This window comes from Macaca nemestrina, chromosome 3 (genome assembly GCF_043159975.1).
Source record: "Macaca nemestrina isolate mMacNem1 chromosome 3, mMacNem.hap1, whole genome shotgun sequence".
NCBI lineage: Eukaryota > Metazoa > Chordata > Mammalia > Primates > Cercopithecidae > Macaca > Macaca nemestrina.
Genome location: NC_092127.1, coordinates 173,190,205 through 173,214,179, shown reverse-complemented (window position 1 = coordinate 173,214,179; position 23,975 = coordinate 173,190,205). Strand labels below are relative to the sequence as shown.

The 23,975-nt window shown below is 43.7% G+C and overlaps 1 protein-coding gene across 10 annotated transcripts in view; it reads right to left on the bottom strand.

Moving 5' to 3' along the window:
- Nucleotides 1-23,385, bottom strand: part of LOC105487840 (PPARG coactivator 1 alpha) — a 716,435-nt gene extending 693,050 nt beyond the window's left edge. For 3 of the 10 annotated variants that reach the window (XR_011621420.1, XR_011621419.1, XM_071093795.1), the window contains exon 1: nucleotides 22,850-23,361. The gene's annotated coding sequence lies outside the window, so the exon portion shown is untranslated. Of the gene's footprint in view, nucleotides 1-22,849 lie in introns of all 10 variants that reach the window. The other 7 variants (XR_011621421.1, XR_011621423.1, XR_011621422.1 and 4 more) reach the window with 3 other exon arrangements.
- Between the last annotated feature and the right edge of the window lie 590 nt (nucleotides 23,386-23,975).

Sequence of the window (23,975 nt, the reverse complement as noted above, 5' to 3'; positions counted from 1 at the left end):
TTGAAACTTACCCCATCACCAACATGGTCTGTGGGAACAGAAGAGGATGAAGAAACAAATGAGTAGGTCAAGTGGACATTATGGTTTCCCAAAAATGGTCTCTCAAAAACATGGTTAGCATCTGTTCATATGTGCCACATCTGTCTCTCTCTCTCTCCCTCCTTTTATACCAACATTACGTGATGGCCTCTGTTTGCTTCCCACATACCACACATTGTCCTAAACTTTGTCTTGTATTCACATGTATGAACTCCTTTAACTCTTAACTGCAGAAGGTGAATGTTAAAATGTCCATTTTACAGATCAGAAAGCTGAGGATCAGTAATGTGCAGAGCTGGCTGCAACACACAAGACCTTCGCCATCACATTATACTTAAATTTCTTTCTAGACCTTCCATATGGCAAGATTTTATTTACAAGGGTCAAAACTTTAAAGCAATATAGAATTCTTATACAAAGCTGCCTAGGAAAATATAACTGTTTCAAAGATCCTTCTCTGCCCAGTTAAAAAAAAGAGGGGGGGGATCTAAAGTCTGTATTTTTCTGACCAGTAAAAATGACGACAGTATTATTAACCACCTTGTTGAATTCATCATTACAAGTAACCTTTCTTTCTTCCTTTGATTTCGTAAACACTGCATATTCAGTCTGGGCCAGATGCCTACAGACATCTTTGAAAACAGTATTTCATCATCTGAATATTTGACCATTTGAAGGAAAAAAAAATAGCTGTTCCAAATTCCTGCCTTTATACATGTTTTCAAGGCTCAGTGGAAATGTACCTCTCTGCCTCTTGTTGTCCCTCAAATGACCACCCACAGATGCCTCTTCTGTTATGAAGGACTTTCTCAGAAACCAAAAACTGTCTAAGAAAATTATTTCTTTTCAGAACTCTTCCGAATCTGCTCAAAGACAAGAAGCTACAGAAAATTTGATTAGAATCACAAATAGATCTAAGAGTAATAGTAAAGGAAGTTAACAAAGCTGAGATAATTGGCACTTCAGCTTAGGTTCCTAATCAAATAAATCTTTGATTTTCATTTTTTTGTTTAATCTGTAACACCCCTTGCCAGCATACACCATGAATTTTGATTTGATGTTTGCATAAAAATAGATATTGTTTCTATATTTGTGTTGTGTCTCATTGACTGGAATTAAAGTTCACCATCCAATAAGAATTTTACCGTTTTCTTAAACATTCAGGGCTTGTCATATTTTCTACCCTGGCTACAGAAGATCCTCTGACTATCCCTTTTCAGGCTACTAAATATCTTTTTCAAAAGTCGGCTGACTTCTAAAACAGGCAGGACCCTAACGGCACTTTCAATGAGAGTCTCTTCTACATATGTACATTGGTCAGTTGCTGATTTATTTTAGTCCAGTTCTTCTACCTACATTACAGTCATTACATTCTATGCCATGAAGTGCCTCATGTGACCAAGAGAGCTAGACTGTGTGATTTTTGTTGTTGTTGTTGTTGTTTTTGTTGTTTTTGTTTTTGTTTTTGAGATGGCGTCTCGCTCTGTCGCCAGACTGGAGTGCACTGGTGCTCACTGCACTCGGCTCACTGCAACCTCTGCCTCCCAGGTTTAAGACATTCTCCTGCCTCAGCCTCCCGAGTAGCTGGGATTATGAGCACATGGCACCACACCCAACTAATTTTTGTATTTTTAGTAGAGACAGGGTTTCACCATGTTGGCCAGGATGAGCTCAACCTCACGACCTCGCAATCCACCCACCTCAGCCTCCCAAAGTGCTGGGATTACAGGCATGAGCCACCGTGCCCGGCCTTGATGGTTAATTATATGTGTCAACTTGACTGGGCCAAAGTGCCCAGATATTTGGTCCAACGTCATTCTAGATGTATCTGTAAAGGTGTTTTTTGTACGAGATTTAACATTTAAATTACTGGACTTTGAGTGAAACAGATTACCCTCCCAAGTGTGTGTGGGCCTCATCTAATTAGCTGAAGGCATGAATAGAACAAAGACTAACCTCCCCTGAGCAAGATGGAATACTTCTAGCAGAATAATTACAACTCGAACTGAAACTCTCCCCTGGATCTCCAACCAGCCAGCCTACCATGCAGATTTTGGACTTACCAAGCCTCTACAATTGCATGAACCAATTCCTTAAAATAAATCATCTCTCTCTGCCTGCCCCACCCCCCGACACACAAACACACACACACATATACACATGCACACACACACCCTACTCCTGTTGGTTTTGTTTTCCTGGATAATTCTAATACAGACTATCTAACATTGTTGTCATTTCCAGTGAAGCTTCAGCTGCTTCCTTTAGTTAACAAAATGTGTTCTAATAGAATAGGTAGGTCTCAGAAGTTCTACTCCCTCAACCTCATTCCTTCCATCATTGTGCACTAGTTATAATCGACTTTGAATAGGCAAAGGCTAGGATCCTTTCACTTCCTTGCTGACAGCCAGCTAAAAGACACTAGGCCACACATTCACCACTCTTTTCTAAATTATAAATCTTGAGATCACTGTATTTCTGAATGACCACATCCCCTGGGTTGTTCATTTTACTTGTTTTTTCGTAAGTGAAATTTTTTCATACTCTATTTAATCATGTGTGGGGTGGAATACTGTTCTATGTGCTGGAAACACAAGGATAAATAAATACACTACCTTTGTGGAGTTTACAATCTAGTGGGGAGACATAAAAAAATAGCAGCAAAAAATAATACCTCTTGGCATTAACATACCCAACAAAGGGCCTGGGATTTCAACCCTATCACTACAATAATGATATTTTAGAATGAAGCAAATGATGGGGGTGTGAGGAGGTTGTTACTAGCTGAATTGTGTTCCTCTTGCCCCCTAAAAAAAATTCACCTTGAAGTCTTAACACCCAGTGCCTTAGAATGTGACTGTATTTGGAGACATGGACTTCACAGAGGTGACTGCGTTAAACTGAGGTCTTCAGGGTGGACCCTAATCCAGTATGACAGGTGTCCTTATAAAAGGGGGAAATTTGAACACAGGCACAGAAGGAAGACCATGTGAAGATACAGGGAGAAGATGGCCAACTACAAGGCAAGGAGAGGGGCCTGGAACAGGAACCTTTCCCTCATGGGCCTGAGAAGGAACCAAACCTGCCAACACGTTGATCTCAGACTTTCAACCTTCAGAACTATGAGGAAACAATTTCTGTTAAGACACCCAGTCCATGGTACTTGTTACAAATACTAATACAGAGGCTAAGCTTTACAATGATGTAGAGCAATGGCCTTGCAAACTAATACAGAGGCTAAGCTTAACAATGATGTAGAGCAATGGCTGAAGGTAAGAACAAATAAGAGAGTTCTCAGAAAGCCATCATCAATCTGACCTAATGACTGACTAGAAGCAAAAGGAAAAGGAAAGCAAGAGAGGCAGGTTCACCTGAGTTATAAGTGTAGTAAATTATAAAAGTGGCCACTAGGCTGGGTGCAGTGGCACCTGCCTGTAATTCCAGCACTTTAGGAGGTCAAGTGTGTGGATTACCTGAGGTCAGGAGTTGGCAACCAGCCTGACTAACATGGTAAAACCCTATCTCTACTAAATACAAAAAAATTAGCTGGGCATGGTGGCACATGCCTGTAATCTGAGCTACTTTGGAGGCTGAGACAGGAGAATCACTTGTACCTGGGAGGCAGAGGTTGCAGTGAGCCAAGATCATGCCGTTGCACTCCAGCCTAGGCAACAAGAATGAAACCCCGTCTCAAAAAAAACAAAGTGGCCACTAATTCCCTCCCCACTCCCATCCCTTCACCCTCCTCCACCCCACCTCCACATACCTGTCCTTCTGATGTGATCTTGAAGATACTCCAATCAAAAGGTAGTGTCTATTTCTCGACTCCTAAATACGGGCTGGCCTTGTAACTTTCTCTGACCAACAGAACAAAATAGAAGTGATGCTTTATTAGTAACAAGCCTAGGCCTCAAGACACCTTGCAAGCTTCTTCTCCCTTACTCTTCTTGGTAATCTTCTTGATCACTACTATTGAATAAGCCTGGGCTAGCTTGCTGGATGACGGAAACGTGGATACATGGCTGTGTTAGCCCCAATTCCCCAGCCAGCAGTCAGCCATCTGCCAGATTGATGAGCAATCAACTGCCAGCTGACTGCAGACATAAGTGAACCCAGCTGAGTCTAGTAGAAGAACCGCCCAGCTGACCTTAGCCCACATCCCTGACCCATATAATTGTGCACTTATACAAGGTTGCTGGTTTGTTTTTTTAACATAGTACATGGTTTCGGTTTTAAGCCACAAAGTTTTGGGATAGTTTGTGGTACACTGAAAAAGTTAACTGGTATGTGGGATAAATATTGTTGCCTTTTGCCTGGATAAGAAATTCAAGAGCAAAGCAATCTGGATAAGAAATTCCGTCTTGGGCCCGGTGCAGTAGTTCACACTTGTAATCCCAGCACTTTGAGAAGCCAAGATGGGAGGATCACTCGAGCCCAGGAGTTGCACTCCAGCCTGGACAACATGGCAAGACCTTGTCTCTACAAAAAAAATTTTAAAAATAGCTGAGTGTGGTGGTGCATGCCTATAGCCCCGCCTACTCAGGAGGCTGAGGTGAGAGATCACTTGAACCTGAGAGGTTGAGGCTGCAGTGAGCCAAGATTACACCACTGCACTCCTAGCTGGGTGACAGAGAGAGACCTTCTCTCAAAAAAAAGAAAATATGTATTTGGCATATTGTGTTTGAAATATCTACGAGACTGTCAAGAAGCCAATTAGTTAAATAGTTCCGAGTCTCAGGCAAGAGGTCTCATTTAGAAATACAAATCTGAAATACAGTCATGGGACTGATTTCCATCCATGAGTAGATTGTCACAATAAAAGTAAGAATAGAATAAAGGAACAAGAGATCCAAGTTAGGACCCCAAGAACTCAACATTTAACATCAGGCAAAGCAGGAAAGTCAATTAGGAAGAAGAGGAAATGGATGAAATACACAAGAGAAGTCAGAGGAAATTCTCAACAGAGTCAAAGTCATAGTAATATCTAAAAAAAAAAGATAGGGCTGATAAGAGTCCCAGACATTTGGGAATTATAAAGTCATTGCCAGAAGAGTTTTGGCAAAGCACTGAAGGCTGACTCTTACCAGCCATCATTAAAGAATGAATGGGGCCAGAGCAGTGGCTCAAGCCAGTAATCCCAGTGCTTTGAGAGGCTGAAGTGGGAGGATCACTTGAGGCCAGAAGTTTGAGACCAGCCTGGGCAACATAGCAAGACTCTGTCTCTACAAAAAAAAAATAAAAAATAAGCTGGGCTTTGTGGCTTATGCCTGTAAGCCAAGAGGCTGAGAGGGAAGGATCACTTCAGTCTTGCAGTTCAAGGCTGCAATAGCCATCATTGTGTCACTGCACTCCAGCCTGGACAACATAGCAAAAGCATGTCCCTGGAAAAAATTAAAATAAATTTTGTTTACAAAAGTGCCTGGAAGGTGATGAATTGGAAACAATGAGTATAACTACTATGGTCTGAATGTGTCTGCCAAAGTTCACATGTTGGAAACTTAATCCCCAATACAACAGTGTTGAGAGTTTAAGAGGTAATTATGTAATGAAGGCCCTGCTCTCATGAATGGATTAATGTCATTATCTCCAGAGTCAGTTAGTTGTTCCAAGAGTGAGCTTATTATAAGAGGGAGTTCAGCCTCCTCTTGCCCTCTTGCTGTCATGTGTTCCTGCCCTTCTACCTTCTGCCATGAGATGATGTAACACGAAGGCCCTCACCAAACACCAGCACCATGCTCTTGGACTTACCAACCTCCAGAACTATAACAAATAAATCTCTGCTTTTTATAAATTACCCAGTCTGTGGTATTCTGTTACAGCAACACAAAATGAACTAAGATAATTATCTAGCTGAGCTTGGCAGATAGGTTGCTTTAGACACTATCTGCCTCTTTGCTCAAAGAATCTGTGAACTACTGGTGGCAGTCAATGTCACACACATGCTGATTAATGCCATTAAAAGGTATAGTCCCCAGCATTAGTTGGGCCTTTCACACCATGCAACAAAGGGAAAAAAGAGACAAATAACCCCTAAAGGGAAGTGAAAGGTTGATGGGGGAATTTTTCAAGATAGGAGAGATTTCGGCACATTTATTCCTAACTTTATTGAGTCATAAAGCTGTAACTGATGGATTGAAGTCCTGGAGAGAATGGCAAGGAATGATATCCACAGCACAGGTGGAGGAAAAGCTAGGGGTGGAAAGACAAGAGATTTCTAGATATGAGACAAGAGGTTGAGGGAATTCGCATTGGGTGACCACGAATCCTTACCTGGAAGGAAGCCCATTGGTGGGCAGGGGAGTAGAGGACAGTGGGAAACGTTCAGAGCTGCAGGTGTGAACAGTGAGTGAGCTTGGTATTTCATACAATATTTGCTAGATGACACTGAAGTTGAGGATAATAAAATCATACTGGCATTCTTTGGCATGGCTGGTTTTTTCCAACAGCAGGAAATAGCTTGCATGCAGAAGCAAACATAACAGTTGGTTGCACCAATCCAAGACTAGTGTTTTTGTGGACAGATATAGAAGGGTGAGAGATTAAGAGCTTTGAGGTTTTAGCAAGACAGTGGTTAACATAATATATCATGGGATCTCTCAGCTGGCTAAAAGGAGTCAGGGGAAAAGCATGGTTAATGAACTGGGAAAACGGGAGAGTAGTAGAGGAACCAATGACCTTGGAAATAAATGAGTAGGGGAGCAAGCAGAGAGGCTATGAGGGTATAACCAGATATGGTTACGCTGGAGTTTAATGTTCTGGAAGCAGAGACATTACAGAAGGCAAGGTCAGAGTGTGGGCAATGTGATTGAGCTGGCAAAGCATGGTGGGGATGAGGTCTTGCAACTCTGAAGCTAAGTCACTGGATATATCCTCCACACGCAGATGCTGCAGACTACCCTGATGGTGGCAGTTCAGATAGCAAAGAGGACGTGAGCCAAGGGACTCAGCCCTCATGCGACCAGGGGAAGTAACAGGGATACAATAAGACAGCCAGGAAGAAGGGTAGAATATGGTCCATGGGAATTTCACTGGGAGGCATGGGATCATACAGTTTTGCAGGATGATGGCAAAGGAATGTTTTGGAAGCAATAGTGACCAGAGCTCCTTTGAGGCCCCTGCCCTCTCCAGAATGCACTTTCTTGAGGAAAAATCAGATGTGGGAGGGAGAGTTTATTTTTAATGAACCAGGGGTCCAAAAACGTTGAAAAAAGTTATGAGACAGTCAAATGAGAAAGAAAGAGGGGCAAGCCAGAGAGAATGAGAATGACCTTTGCTGCGGGGCTTAATATTTCATCTTGAATACAAGCTTTATTTTTCACAAATATCTTTAAGATTTCAAGCCTGGGTCCAACCAGACCGACAGTAACGATGCAGTAGGATATAGTCAACATTCCTCTTCTCTTGGAATTACCTCAGGAATAACAAGAGATACTGTTTTGTTTTGTTTGGTTTGGTTGGTTGGTTTTGTTTTATTTTGTTTTTTGTTTGTTTGTTGTTTTTGTTTTGTTTTGTTTTGTTTGAGACAGTCTTTCTCTGTCGCCCAGGCTGCAGTGCAGTGGCCTGATCTTGGCTCACTGCAACCTCCGCTCCCAGGTTCACACCATTCTCTTGCCTCAGCCTCCCAAGTAGCTGGGACTACAGGTGCCCACCACCACGCCCGGCTAATTTTTTTTTTTTTTTTTTTTTTTTTTTTTTTGTAGAGACAGGGTTTCACCATGTTAGCCAGGATGGTCTCCATCTCCCAACCTTGTGATCCACCCGCCTCGGCCTCCCAAAGTGCTGGGATTACAGGCGCGAGCCAACGCGCCCGGCTGAGATACTGTTTAGAGTCCAGGTTTATTCCTTGTTTTGAAGTTAGGTAGTTCAGTAAATAGAACAGGAAAGATTTTTCTCTGTAGATCTCAACAGAACATAAGCCAGTAGGCATTTGCAGATATATTATACCCTGGAAGGAAAGTAAAAATGCTCTGATAACTGGAGTTAAACTCTTGATGTAAACTATTTGCTTGGATCCCTTGACCAACATTTGGTTCTTACTAGAACCAAAAGAATTTACAAAAACTAAAGATGAAGGAAGGTCATCAGAGTTGTAAGCATGGCCTCTTGACTAATATACATGGCTGTTAAAAAGGGTTATTTTGGGGTTTTCAAATGGACAAAGAAAATACTGAGCTGGGCATAGTGGCTCACATCTGTAATCCCAGCACTACTGGAAGCTGAGGCAGGTGGATTTCTTGACCTCAGGAGTTTAAGAGCAGCCTGGGGAACATGGCGAAACCCCATCTCTACAAAAAAAAGTAGCTGAGTGTGGTGGTACATGCCTGTAGTTCCAGCTACTTGGGAGGCTGAGGTGGGAGGATGGCTTTAGCCCAGGAGGCAGAGGTTGCAGTGAGCCAAGATCGTGCCACTGCACTCCATCCTTTGTGACAGAGCGAGACCCTGTCTCAAAAGAAAAGGAAAAGAAAATACTGTAATATGAGGATTTATTTTATAATATTCTCCATCTGGTACCCTTACATGTACCTGTCAGGAGCATAAGCTGGTGCATCTTTTCAGAGAGGCAATTACATTTGTATGCCCTTTAACCCGGTAGCTCTACCACTGGGTATTACCCTAAAGAAATACTCATAGATATGTACCTGGTTTAGCCATAATTGGTGACAACCTAAATACCCAATGACACAGGATGGTTAAATAAATGGTTCTATTAACATACAATGAGATACTACAGGGCCACAAAAAAATATGTAGTCATATGAAATATTATATAGCAGGTCAGTTATGATTTATTATATTAAAATAACATTACACAAATATTTACATGTGATACCAATTTAAACATGAAATGTGTAAGCCTAGAAAAAAGACAGGAAAGATATAAATCAAAATATCTGTGATTATCTCTAGATATTTAGATTATGTATGGTTTTGATTCGATTTTTCTTCTTTTTTCAAACTTTTCTAAGAAAAAAATCCAAAACAAAACATACCACATCTACAATAAGAAAACTAATAATATGCTTTTATCAGTTTCCTGGGTATATTATTTGCAAAAATAATGCTCTAAAAATTCAAGTTAAAATTTTTTTAATTAAAAGGTAAAATATAAACGAAGACAATATTCCCTATATGTGAAAATATCCTGATTTCAAGGGGAAACTCCCTTTTAAGCAAAAAGGCCTTTAGGGGAGGAGCTTAAAGGACATGGCTCTGCCCATCTAACTTCTGACCCATTTTTTTTTTTTTTTTCCTGCTAATAATCACATGGCTATTAGGGGCTGATGTCTTTAAATTCCAAGAATGAGTTAAAGATTATTTCTCTAGTCACATGATTAATAAAGATTTTAGTTAGCACCTATTTCATTTCCTACACTGTATTTAATGTTATGGATGGTGTAAATAATGGGAAAAAAAACTCAAAGTAATTAGAAATCGATTAAGAAAAAAAAAAACTGGGCCAGGTGCAGTGGCTCACTCCTATAATCCCAGCACTTTGGGAGACTGAGGCTGGCAATAGCTTGAGCTCAGGAGTTCGAGACCACCCTGGGAAACACAGTGAAATCCTACCTCTACAAAAAATACAAAAATTAGCCAGGCATGGTGTCGCACACCTGTAGTCCAAGCTACTCGGCAGGCTGAGGTGGGAGGCTTGTTTGAGCCCCAACAGACAGAATCTGCAGTAAGCCAAGATTGCACCGCTGAAATCCAGCATGAGCAATAGAGCGAGACTCTGTCTAAAAATAAACAAACAACAACAACAACAACAACAAAAACTGTAGCTATTTACTTTAAATACAATAGGCATAAAATAACTAATAACAACAATTAGCATTCAAGCAGTGCTTTCCCCAAAGCCTTCTTAAATATTGTAAATGCCCAAATATAAGATGAGGTAGTTTTCCAAAACTCTCTGGAAACGAGAGATATTTGTGTATTTTTAAAGACTGACATATTATAGAACATTCTCTAGTTACTTTATTTAAACAACTAAGTGACGCTGAGGAAGACTCAATAGCCTGAAATGATCTCAGTCAAAGCTTTGGGATGTTTAGAGAGATCACTTGACAGAATTGGTTACACAGGATGCAAAGAGATTTAATGTAGATGTAGTCATTATTCCTGGGGTAAGGTGCCACAGTGCAAATGTTTAATATCATTGTAAACAAGTATTTTAATGTAACTACCTAAGTGAATCTAATGTATATTTATTTAACATCTACTTTATTCTGGGTCTGTATTCAATGCTAATGGCTTCTTTTATCAGCAGGCAAACTGCTCTTCCACCATAGTAATGACTAAGAGGACACTTTACCATTAACAAACACTCCCCAAAACATCATCATACTTGACTATACTAGCGCAGTAAAAGAATGAATATGGCCAAAATTTTGAGAAAATAAACCAGTATTTATGTTAATACAGATAAACAAAGAAGCAACCATTGTTTTTCAGCAGCTGGTTCTCTAGGACTAGTTTAATTGGGAGAAATAATTTTTAAATTCTTTCTCATGAAACTGTTACTATCGGGGTCAAAAAATCAATTAGCAATAAGTCTTATTTTCTGAAACAAGGCTTTGATAAACATGGTAAAGATGATTCCATTTGCTTTTACCATTTGTTTGGCTCTTTCATCAAAGCTATGTAACCCTCTTAGTTTGACATCACACAAAGAAAGACCTAAAGGATTTCATTAGCGCTGCTGCCTGGGCCTCACAGTGTGTCGTCAACTTCTGATGCTATTTCACTCTCTGTCAGGAGACTAATTTTACCCACAAAAAGTTTGGTAATCTATTGAAGAACAATAAATCCAAAATAAAACTTCATCTTTGATTTACTAATTAAACTGTTCTTTTGACATTATCAACAGAACAGATTTTAATTTTTTTAGAAACTGGGTCTCACTCTATCGTCCGGGCTGGAACGCAGTCGTGTAATCCTAGCTCACTGCATCCTAAAACTGCTGGGCTCAAGCCATCCTCCCGCCTCAGCCTCCTAGTAGCTGAGGCTACAGATGCATGTCATCGCACCTGGCTAAATGTTTTTATTTTCTGTAGAGATGGGTCTCGCTATGTTGCCCAAGCTGGTCTCAAACTCCTGACCTCAAGAAATCCTTCTGCCTTGGCCTCCCAAACGCTACGATTACAGGCGTGAGCCACAGTGGCCTGCCTAGGGCAGATTTAAAATGATGCAAAGATCTTAACTATTTTCAACCAAGTTTGAAAGCTTTCTTGTTTGTGACAGAACAACTGGAGAAGAGTTCCTACTTCTAAATTTCTAAAGTCAAAACAATTAGCAGGAAAGCCTCCTTTCACCTGTTTTTCTTTCTAGGCACATTATTTTTCCTTCTTGGTACTTGACACAGTTTAAAAGAGGTAGTGATAGCTAGATGATAGGAATGGAAAAAGAGAGAGAAAGAAAGAGGGAGAGACAGAGAAAGAGAGGGTGATGATGATGTGTATATGGATGGACAGAGCTGTACTATTTTGTGTATATCTGTTCATACATATGCACATATCATCCGTCTACGTCTCTATCGTGTGTGTGTGTGTTTGTGTGTGTGACTTTTATGTCTCTCTTACTAAATTAAAGCCCTCGTAGGGGTCAGGGCAAGCACATTGTAGGTGCTCAATAAATTTCATTGAGTGAAAAAAATTTAACACAATTTTTTAAAAAAACCTTGGCAGGTATTCCTTGACTAATTCCTTTTACACTTTCCTTCTGCCTCAAATGTCCCCACTCTCATCCCCTATTCTCATCTGCCCAGATTCTCTCCATTTCTTAAAGCCCAGAACAAATGCCGCTGCCTTCTTGAAACTTTCTGTGATTTTTCCAGACAAAAGTAAACTCTCCCTTCTCCAAATGACCACTGCACCGATATCTCCTCCCTAAAGCACTAACTGTTTTCTATCTTCTCTGCATCCAGGTGGGAGGCCGCTTGAAATGCATATCCATTTTTTTCTTTTTCTTTCAGTTTTACACATGCAGAGCAGCATGTTGTTTGTTTGTTTGTTTGCTTGTTTGTTTTTGAGATGGAGTCTCGCTCCGTCGCACAGGCTGGAGTGCAGTGGCGTGATCTCGGCTCACTGCAACCTCCGTCTCCCTGGTTCACGCCATCCCCCTGCCTCAGCCTCCCGAGTAGCTGGGACTACAGGTGCACACCACCACCCCCAGCTAATTTATATATATATATTTATTTATTTATTTATTATATATTTAATATATATATTTATTTTATATATATATTTATTTTATATATATATTTATTAGAGACAGGGTTTCACCTTGTTGGTCAGGCTGGTCTCAAATTCCTAACCTCAGGTTATCCACCAGCCTCAGCCTCTTAAAGTGCTGGGATTACAGGTGTGAGCCACCATGCCCGGCCAGCATGTTGTATTTGTCCTTGATGCTCCTCTCTCCACTCCTCCATCAGTTCATCCATCTGAATGCAGCCTAACAGGATAGTTAAAACACGGCCTCGGAAACCAGACATGCTTCATATAAATCCTGGCTCTACCACTTACTAGCTGCGTGACCTGGGCTACGTTACTTCACCTCTCTGTGCCTCAGTTTCCTCATGGAATACTAATAATAGTGCCCATAGGGTAATTTGATGACTAAATGAGTGAATCCATGTAAAGCACTTTAAAATGTCTCTGGAATGTTACAGTAAGTGTTCTATAAATGGATTCTATTATGATGGACTCAATATAATTTACTGAGAATCTACTTTGTACCGGGCTGTCTGCTCAGCTGTCACATCAGTAGAACTCCATAAATATTTGAGGAATGACTGGTGAGAGCTAACATTGACTCAGCCCTTTATTAAGTCAGTAACAAAAGTCTTTCAGGTCCAAGGTCTCATTTAATCCTCACAACCATTGCAAGGGGATGGATGTCACCCCCTCCACCTTCACCCAGGAGCAGAGTCCCTTCTGCACTGCATAAGCACATACTTAGCAGGTGAAAAGTCTCCATAGTGTTCACCTCACAAGCCCGCCAACTTCTAGAGATTTTTTTTCATTCCCTCCTGCAGCTCCCTCGACTTCACACGAAGCATCTTTTTTAGCATCTGTTCAGCCTGACTCCCGTCATTAGATACATTCTTATGTGTTTATAATGCATCACTGATTTGTTTCAGGACTAAATCGTGGGATCTAAAAATAAAGTGACGTTGAACATATTTCTTTGCATATTAACTTTAAAGAAATGGATTAATCATTTAGAAATAATCAAAATTAAATGATCCACTCGGCATGGAGCAGTTACCAAAAATAATAAAAAGTAAAAACTCTTCAGATTCCCACTTTTCCTTTTTTACTGCTTCTGGATTTGTTCATGTAAGTATATCCTTCATAATTTTTTCTTTTGAAAAATTAAGAGGTTTAGCTAGCCTATGGTAACCCAATCATGTTTTTTCCCTGGGGACATTTAAATGGAAGCAGGATTCATTTATTCTCCAAGTCAAATTCCCATTTTCAAAAATGACATTGCGGAATTGTTATCATCATCCTAAGAGATGGAACAAAGAATGATAAATAAAGTGATGCATGTGTTGGTATAAAAGTTATTTTCTGACATTTCAGCCATTTATCCAACACATATGCTCTGTCTGTCCACCACAGGCTGGGCAGGATGAGGATCTAGAACTGAAGAGGGTGTAGTTCTTTTCCAAAATCAGCTTCCTCAGTAGAATGGGAGGCAAGACTTCCAAATAAACGTGACAGCACAAGACAGAAAGCTTTACAGAAAGGAGGGCAAAGGGAGTGGGGAAAAAAAAAAAAAGTCAATTCCTGCTGAAATAAAAATATGATCTGCCTATTTGATAGAACATTTAAAATATTTTCCCCTTCAACGTACATGCACGCATATCCATTTTGACTGTTTGCTTCTTTTCTTTCTTTGGAACCTGACAATACTCTCAATCACCAGCCCTTGGGTGTTTACCTGTCACCTAGGCTTGGTGACATTGTTTTATTCAATTTGATATTTCCCTATTACTCAGAAGAAGTTATATATGCACATAAATATACATTCTGGTTGCAACATTAAATAATGAGGCAAACTACAGTTTATAAAATGCAGTTGTTCCATGCCACATTTCATTTTAGGAGAGGGAGGCCTACAGCCAACTGTGAACAATTACGAAATTGTCAGTGGAATTCAATAAATGTTGTTTAAAAAAACTAATTATTTGTTACAATAACCAGCTACTACTGCCACTTTGTATTTGGAGGTTTGTAAACTACTTCCATTTGAAATGTAATTGATTCCATTTTTATCATTTGTTCAAGTTTATGTGGTTATTCTCATCCTAAAAGATGATAACATCTATTTTCAGCAAATTATACATTATAATTCCTCATTCAAAAGCTGTAACAGAAAACAAAATGCTAATTTATGCTGTAAACGAAACTACAGAATCATAATCACTCATTGTTAACATTAGGGACTAAACTGCTACTGGAAATAATAAATTGGAGCAGAATGTGTAGGGGTTGTTGGTTAGATTTTTCTTTTTCTTTGCATCATTTTTGCTTGTTTTGTTTTGTTATTACACAACCAACACACTTTCTAATACTCTTTCAGGCAAGAGATTACATGGATGTCTTGTCTTCTTCCACATAGAAGCCAGACATTCACTGGGCTTCTCACTATTACCTGCAGCTCTCTATTTGAAATCTACGGAAGACGTGCTCACAAAGCAATCAGAAGTGTACACTACAGAGGAGAAGCAGACTAGAACTACACACGTGCTTTTCCACATTCCATTAAGTTTCCACATCTACATTTCCCTTTGCATCAACCATCTCCTCCCCCACCCACTTCCCTCCTCCTCTCCACTGCACGTTTCTCCTGTATGAAGACCCCACTGTAACCTCTTCTGGTCAAGGTGAGCCTTCCCCGATAGCAAGCTTCCCCTCTGTTTCAGCCACTACACCGAACAAATGCATACATGCACATAAACCCAGTAACTTTTTTTAAAGATGGGGTCAGTAGCTACGATTATAGGCACCCGTCATCACACCTGGTTAATTTATTTTTATTGTTCTTTAGAGACGGGGGTCTCCCTGTGTTGCTCAAGCTGGTCCCAAACTCCTGGACTCAAGGAATCCTCCTGCTGCAGCCTCCTGAGTAGCTGGGATTACAGGTGCGAAAAAATCGTGCTCTGACAAAATCAGTAACTTTCAATAAATATAGTCAATCCTTATTAACACACACAAAAAGGGTGGGGGTGGATCTGGTACCGTATTCTAGGCACTGCTTTGTTGAAACGATCTTCATGTGAAAATAATGTAATACCACCTAATGGCATTTTCTCCTTTCTTCTTTTATTAAAACATAGAATCCAAAAGAAAGAAACATTTTAATATAATTATTATATCAAAAATGTGAATTTTTCGAAAAGACCTAAAAGTCACACTGCCTTCTAGAGTAAATCACTTTTCTGCTGCCCTTTTATTTAATGCCGTCTGCTGTACGCATTTACCTCTTTGCTGGCAAAGTGTGATCATTGATTTCCTATGGTCTCTCTGGAAGGAAGTTCTGCTTCCTTGATGATGAATACAAGGGGTAGGTGACCCCATTCTCATTCCAATGCAAGCCTTGCACTTTTACATTTCCGCTAGGGCCACAGGAACATGAAAGCAGCGAGAAACCCCTCGCCCTCTTCGTAGACTGTCTTGCTGTAACTACTGACATTTAATGTTTTCCCTCCCCTTCCCACAACTGTATTTTGGAAGATCACAAAATAAGGGCTGAACCACTGAAAGGCATTAGTTCTTGATGGACAGAAATGTTAGGTGCATGATTCAGTAGAGAAGATACCTGTTATAACATGGCCGTGATGAGAAAGGTAAATTTCAGCAGATTAGCTCATGAGAGTGTATCCCTCACTATATATATGATAGGGTTTGGATACATCTGAATGATTATAAAATTATTCTATTGGTGTATCTCACAATTATATTTCTTCTGTCGAATATTTTATTGATATTCATGTACATTTGGAATGAGTACCCCACTAAGCCATAATTATTCTGTTTTAGAAGGCCCTGTCTATCTCTCAGGCTAGATCCACCATTCAAACCAAAAAGAATGGTCAACTCAAACATCTAGTCCAAAAAGCATCAGGTAGTTATGGTTGATTCCACCAAAAGAGACATTTCACCTCGTTCATCAAAAAGAATTCTATCTGGATATATATATATATATATATATATATATATATATATATATATATGAAAGTTATATATATATAAAAGAAAGTGGGAAAACTTGGGCAAACAAAGGAGATACTCACTATTTCACCAAGCTGGCAAATAAATGACACCATTGCCAAACTTGCCAGAAACGTACATGTGGCCACACAATTTCTTCTGTGTTGTAGCAGAAAGTGAGTACAATGGGGAGAAAAAGAGGAAGCTGGCATAAGTCTGCCTGGTGGAGAGATCAGCTTTCCCTAACTAGCGCTGAGACCTTAGGCAAGTCACTTAATTCTCTGTGCTTTGTTTGCCTCATCTATAAAACGGGAATCAATAGTAAAAGTACCTACCTCACATGTTGTTATGGAGATTAAAAGAGCCAAATACTTATAAAGTATATGGAACAAGAATTGATAAATGGTAGTTATTGTTGCTGTTCTTTAATTGGCAAGTTTAAGGTTTACATAAATTACAAAGAAAAGCAAACAACACCACTTTGGGAGGCTGAGACGGGCAAATCACTTGAGGTCAGGAGTTTGAGACCAGACTGGTTAACATGGTGAAACTCCGTCTCTACTAAAAATACAAAAATTAGCCAGGCGTGGTGGTGTGTGCCCGTTGTCCCAGCTACTCAGGAGGCTGAGACAGGAGAATCGCTTGTACCCAGGAGGTGGAGGTTGCAGTAAGCTAAGATTGCACCACTGCACACCAGCAAAAAAATTTAAAAAAAAAAAAAAAAAACAGAGGAAGGAAGGGAAAGGAAGACAAGTGAGGAAAGAAAGAAAGAAAGAGAGAAAGAGAGAAAGGAGGGAGGGAGGGAGGGAGGAAGGAAAAAGAAAGAAACAAACAAACAAAGAAACAAAAAAGAGAAAGAAAGAAGAGAAAGAAAGAAAGAAAAAGAAAGAAAGACAGATGGGAGGGAGGGAGGGAAGAAGGAAGGAGAAAGAAAGAGAGAAAAGAGAGAAAGAAAGAAAGACGGGAGGGAGGGAAGAAGAAAGGAAGGAAGGAGAAAGAAAGAAAAAGAGAAAAAAGAAAGAAAGAAAAAAAGAAAGGAAGGGAGAGAGAAAGAGAGAAAGGAGGGAGGGAGGGAGGAAGAAAGGAAGGAAGGAAGGAAAAAGAAAGAGAAAGAGAAAGAAAGAAAGACGGGAGGGAGGGAGAGAAGAAGGAAGGAAGGAGAAAGAAAGAAAGAAAGAAAGAAAGAAAGAAAGAAAGAAAGAAAGAAAGAAAGAAAGAAAGAAAGAAAGAAGAAGGAAGGAAGGAAGGAAGGAAGGAGAAAGAAAGGAGAGAAAGATAGAAAGATAGAAAGAAGAAAAGAAAGAAAGAACGAACGAACGAACGAAAGAAAGAAAGAAAGGAGGGAGGGAGGGAGGGAGGGAGGGAGGCAGGCAAGCAAATAATGTTTTCAAGCTGATGCATTAAGTAAGCCAGCCTTATTGGAAGACCTGCAACAAACTACTTTCCTCTCCTATACCCATAGGAGAAACCCAAAGTCAGAAAAATTGGAGTTATGTGAAAGCTGGGGTACTGTGAGCTGGATTTACAGGATTTCTAAAATTTATTTAAGGTAAGAATGTAGAAATGCACTTAAAACTCTTTTGCAGTTCATACTACATCTTCAGGGAAATAAAAATGTTGAAAAAGTGTAGAAGCCCAGTTGATATTTTTTGAACTTTGAGGTATTGGCTATCTAACAACTTTGTAAATGGAGGACATTCCCAAGTCTTGGCTCATCTCTGGGGATGCCAACATTGTCACCACTTTAAGAATTATGAAATGTGCAGAAAGAAAGAAAAAAAAAACCACTGAATTCTTGATGGTACTTGGACTGAATGGAAAAGAAGCGTTCCTCAGTGGGCTGCTTTCTGCTTTGGCTATCCATATTCATGGAAGTAATGCCAAGCCAAAAAAATAAAAGGGCAGTCAGCACAACATTTCGACAACTTACCCACATGCATTAATGATTCTGCACTGAAACTTCTCCCTTGCTGGAGAAGATACAGTGAGTATACAGAATTATGGGTACTGGCTAATTCAAAACAGTCACTGCCTACTCTGAGAAGATAGTGCTCTTATGAGGATGCCATTTTATATTTCTAGTCTGGAAAATCTGATAAAATGGTGGGGGCAGGGGACAGAGAAAGAAAAGTTAAAAAAGCAGGGTCAAGCCTCATGGTAATGTCTTTTACATAGCCTCGGGTTAAGCTACCCAGTAACCAAAAAGCTGGTCAATCAGGTGAGTAAAGTCACATGTCTGGCCTCATGGACACCCAAGCGGTCAGCTAATTGGCTCCATTTTTCACTTTCAATTGATTGATTCAATATCATACACATCTGGCCTGTTTCGATTTGGGCTTACATAGTGACAACTAATAAGGTGACCTGGGTCCAAACTGCAAGCAATCATGACCACTCCACCATCAGCTTTCTGATGGAGAGAGAAAGCCGAAACAACTACAGGAGAGAATCACAGGTTGAAAAGCACAACATCAAAAGATAAAGCTCGGTTTTGGAAGCTTGCACTACTGCCATCCCTAGGCGTGAAACTGTAAATTAAAGAATGGTCTGCCGTCTGCTGCACTGAGCCAAATCAGAGACATTTCACATATACACTTTAATTGGGGGTTTCGTTCTAATTGAAGAAATGAATTCCACCTAAGCAGATGCTCCTCCCCGCACACACACACTTGCTATGATATGTTTTGCACATTGGCAAGTGGGTGCAAAATATCTGCAACATGGTCCTCTCAGATATAGGATGGAATTTCCCAGTTTTTAAATGGTAACAGATGTAGTTTCGGCTCTAATACACATTGGGCTGTCTCCAAAAAAATCACCCCTCCCTCCCCAGCTTCAAGAATAAAATGTCATAGAACAAGTGAAAACCTGGTCGGTCATGATTTGTGGTTGGATTTTTGTTTGTTTGTGTTTCTGTTTTTCAGGAATGAATAAATGCCCTAGTTGTTTCCAATTTTCCAGGTCTATATATCAAGAACCTCCATCTTCATTATTTTTTTTACTTGCTTGTTTATAACGAGAGGTGTCATAATCACGTTTCTTGTGAAAATGAAAGTAATCAAAATGCCTTGTGATTCCAGGAAAAGAGCTTCTTAGGGAGACATGCCTGCCTGCTATTGATGTTGCAAAAAGGCTCCTTTTACATGGTATTAGATGTTGAGAGCACATCATATTGATCTAGAAATAAAAAGCTTGATTTTTTTTTTAGTACAGTCAACCCTTACCTTCATAAGCACTTTGTAACACTAGGAAAAGGATTTTATTTTTAATTGAGGTAGAGTAAACAAATTATATTTGAAGAACATTGCTATTTTTAGGAAACGCAGGATATGTAAGCATTTTGGCAGCAATCAGGGTAAAATCATGAATAAGTCTCACTCTCACAAATTTGGCCCAGGCCTTCCTACAGCAGTTCTGCCCGAGTCCAAGATGAGATTTAAAGTATCGCCTTTGTTGTATCCTTTTTCTTCTTAGGAACAGTTAAGAGCATGTTTCTCAATCATGTGCCCATGCTCAAATGCTGAAAATGCAAACTGGAGATCAGTAAGGTCCCTTATGCACATGTACTCTTCATCCCCGAAAATGGAGATTGTGGCTGTGCTGGAAACCGCAAATCCTGGTAAGATTCACTGCCCCGGCTGCATTTACCACCAGAGATTAAAGCTTCGGTAGCATCTGACGCACCTTCCCCTAATGATGTACATCTCTCATTTGTTTCTGTACTTTATCTTAAAGTTCATACCGCACCACTGGAAGAAGAAATCAATACTTCAAATAATCCCCCTCTCCCCACCATGCAATTTCACTGCACTAAGAGTAGCACAGTACCCAATACCAGCCCGAGACCCAATCATTCTCCATAGAGCAGAGCCGGCTGCTTTATCAGAAATTCTTTCGATTTTCTTAGCAACATGAGTATCCCCTTCTAGAAGAAAGATGTTGCCTCTTGGGGAAACGCTTTTCCACCTCAAGTTAAACTAACTTTACCCGAAGAAGCCGGTAGTTTTCCTCTTTTTAAAACGCCCCCCTCCCCCAAATGGTTCTCTCTTTCCTTTACTCCAAACCTGCCCCCACCCCGTCCCTCTCTCCCACCTCCTCTGGTTTCCAAGGAGTTTGCACGTGATTGCCTGTCTTGTGAAATCCAGACGCAGCCCTTCGCTTTTAAACGCTCTCAAATGACTTGTTTCTATCTCGTTAAAAATGCTGCGAAAACTCCCATCACTGCAAAGCTGTATCACTGCTTCCTTAGACCCAAGTCTCCTTCCTCTCTTCCTTTGGAGGAATACAAAGTGCCTGAGTTTCACGGCCCCGGGTGCAGGTCGGAGGCACGCGCCTGGAAACTTGTCCTAACGCATCTGACTCCAGGACTGGGGGGCGCGGCACTGCCGAGGACGCCCGAAGGCCGGCCGGGCTTATGCCGGGTGTGTGGTTCAAGCCTTTTGTACCCGCCTCAGTCCTCAAAGACGAGCAGGGCTTGGTTTCTGACTCATCCACAGACATACACGCGCGCGCGCGCGAACACACACACACACACACACACACACGCAGGCAGGCACACGGACGCCCGCTCCTGGTGAGCTGGAGTTTGCGGAGCTGAAGGGGTCGTTGGCTCTCGGCAATCCCGGGCGGGCGCGAGGAAGCGTGGAGATCACCCAGGACCTGCCAGGCGGGGCGGGATAGCCTGAAGAAAGCCACCGGCGCCGGCCACGGGCAGCCGGGCACCCTCCGGGCCCCGATCTTGCTTCTTCAGGCCCCCAACTCCAGCGCCGGCCCGACCACCTCGGCAGCTCCTGCAAGTTTCTGCTCGCAGCGAGGCCTCGTGTCTCGCCGCTGCCTCACCGCGAACCCTCACTCCGCGCGCCTGGGCTGCCCTCCCGCCCCGCCCGAACGGCCGGCGTAGTTCCCAGGGGCCGCCCAGACGCCCCCACCCGCGGCGGCGGCCCGATGGTCTGTCCAGAGCTCGCCGCCGCCTCCCGCTGCTGCTGCCGCGGCGGCGGGAGCCTCTCCAAGGCTCCCCGGCAGCCCTAATGTATTATTCACTCGGATGGCCGCGGCGCTTTCTGGAGAGCAAGCACACGCCGGAGAGAGAGGTCTTCACCTGGCAGCTAGTAGTTTGGCGATTTGTTTCTTGGAAACTTGGGGTGATGCGGGGGCGGCGACGAACATTTTTCGGTTATTTGCTTTCGGGGTTTGGCTTCTCTGCCCGGAGCTCGCAGGAACGCGCTGTGCCCCGGGCCCGGGAGGGAGCGCGCCAGCGCCGGCGAGCGCAGCGGGCAACCCCGCAAGCGGCCAAGGCTGGCTGGCGGGATCCGGAGGAGAGGCGCCGCGGCGGCCAGGCGAGCCCGGCTGAACGGAGCTCTTTTCCTCGACACCCCCCACCCCTAGCGGGCCAGCTCCCCCCGCGGTGCGCGCTCCGCGGGGCCCGGGAATCCCCGGCGCCCTGGACCGCCCACCGAGTTGCTAATGCCTTTCACCGTTGCTTCTCCACCGCGCCTCTGGCCCCAACTTTCCCCAGCCCAGACACGCGAGCGCGCGCGCACACACACACAGACACACACCCGCGTGCACACACACACACGCGCACACACGTACACACATGCCTCCCCTCCCTCGACCCCAGCTCTACTTCCCCGTGTAGTTTGGAGATGACAGATGCCTGTAGACTTTCACCAAACAAGCGGTGGGGGCAGCAGACTACAACAGTTATTTAATTAAAAGGCATTTTTCCTCTATTTCTCGCTCCAGCTCCCAGAATAGCTTTTTCACCCCTAGACCCCTGAGCACATGCCTGTCTCTCCAGATTACCAGTGGCCCGCTGACACCCATTTCCTTCCACGCCCCCCTTCCGGCGTCTACCCCCAGTTTTCCTGGGCCCCCCGAGTCACACCGACACGCACACCTACAGGCCGGCGGCGTGGAGCGTCTAGGGCACGATGCAGCCGGACTGCATTGCACAGTCATCAAAGTTAAGTGTGTGTGTTTGTGGGGTGCTTGTGCACCCCGGGGGAGGCGCGGGGTCAGGAGCGGAGCCTCCAGTCTGCACCCCACCCCCCCCACCTCCGCGGGTCAGGGGACGCCTCTACTTGAGATTGCAGCCATTTTAGGGAAAGAGGCGGCTCGGGCCCCGAGGGGAGTGGAGGGGGGACAGCACGTCGCGGGGGGCTCGTGGCTCTGCAGCCCCTCGGCGCAACTGGAAGGCGGGTAGGCGCCGGGCGCACAGGGGCGCGGCGCCCGCGGCGACTTGGGGAAGGTTGCGCTCGAGTTCCCTGGTTCTGCCTGGAGTTGTTCGGGGTAACGCGCCGGCTCCTGCCTCTTTCTCGGGTTCCCGCTGGGCTGGGAGGTGGTGGGGGAAGGTGTCGATGGCAGATTGGGCACGGGAGGAACGCGACAGAACCTGGAGACTGGAAAGCTAGCGATGGGGGAAGGGGGGGGTACCTCCTCACGCCGGTTGGCGCTGACCCAGACAGTGCGACCCACTTGGCCCCCCATCCTCCCCACCCCCTCCCGAGCCTCTGCCTCCCCACCGAGTACCAAGTGAGCGCGCGGCAGGGGGCAAGGGGCGCGACGCCGCCCGGCACCGAGCCACCCCTTACCTGGTTGGAAGGGGTTTCCCAGGAGGAGCCGTAGTTGTAAAAGAAGGAAGAGAAGAGGGTGTCTTCCGACAGCCCGCAGCCCGCCATGCTCTGGATGCAAATAAAATGAGGAAAGAAAAAAAAAAGCACACATACACAAAAGCAACCCAAAATTTTAAAAATCAAATTAAACCAATAAACCAAGAAGAAATTCTCTCGAAAATAAAGAAAAGGAGGGGGAAGGGAATGGCAAAGGGAACGGAAACTCTCGGCGGTGCTCCCTCTCCGGGAGAGGAGGGATGCTCGGGCTGCCGCCGCCGCCGCCGCTGCCGCCGCTGCCGCCTTCTCAAGACGGTACCTAGAGAGGTTCGTCCTGACTTGGGCAGCCGCCGCCGCCGCCTGTGCCGGCTGCGTGTGTGCGCGCGTGTGTGTGCGTGTGCGTGTGTGAGGTGTGTGCGCGCAGAGCGAGAGACCGCAGGGGAAGCGAGAGGGCGAGATAATGAGCTAGCCGGGATGGAGGCGCAGAGGCAGCGCGAGCGGGCGGACGGGCGTGTGCGCGCGGGGGTGCGTGCGTGTGTGTGTATGTGTGTGGTGTGTGTGTGTGTGCGCGCGCGCGAGCGCGAGCGCGCGCGTGTGGCTGGGTGTGCGTCTGTTTGGGGAGCTCACCGGAGAGCCGGGGCCGTCACGTGGGCGCGCTGACTCCGCCGGCTGCCGGGGACAGCCTGTACTACAGCCCCGGCCACTAAATCAGCCCGCTCCGCCAGACCTTTGCAGCCCGCGGCCGGCCCGCCGCCTTCTCCGACCTCCTAGCCATCCCCGCCGAGCCATGCGCGCCCCGGGACGGCAGGGGGCGCGGGTGAGGCCGCGGGCAGGTGGATGGATGGGTGGGGAGTGGGCCGCCCTGAGCCTGGGAAGCGGAAAAATGCTTGAGGAAAAACACAGGCCCCCCCACGCTGCGTCCCGCACCCTCCTGGCAAGCCTTCCTTCCATCCTGTTTGAAGATTTTTTTTTTTTAAATTCCTAAAATTGTTTTTCCATGCAGAGACCCCTCTTCCAGCCACGGGAAAATTATTTTCACATAGTTGCTACGTCCTGCTTTTCGTTCTTTCGCGATCCCTCCAGCCCCCTGCGCTCGTGTCCACGCAGG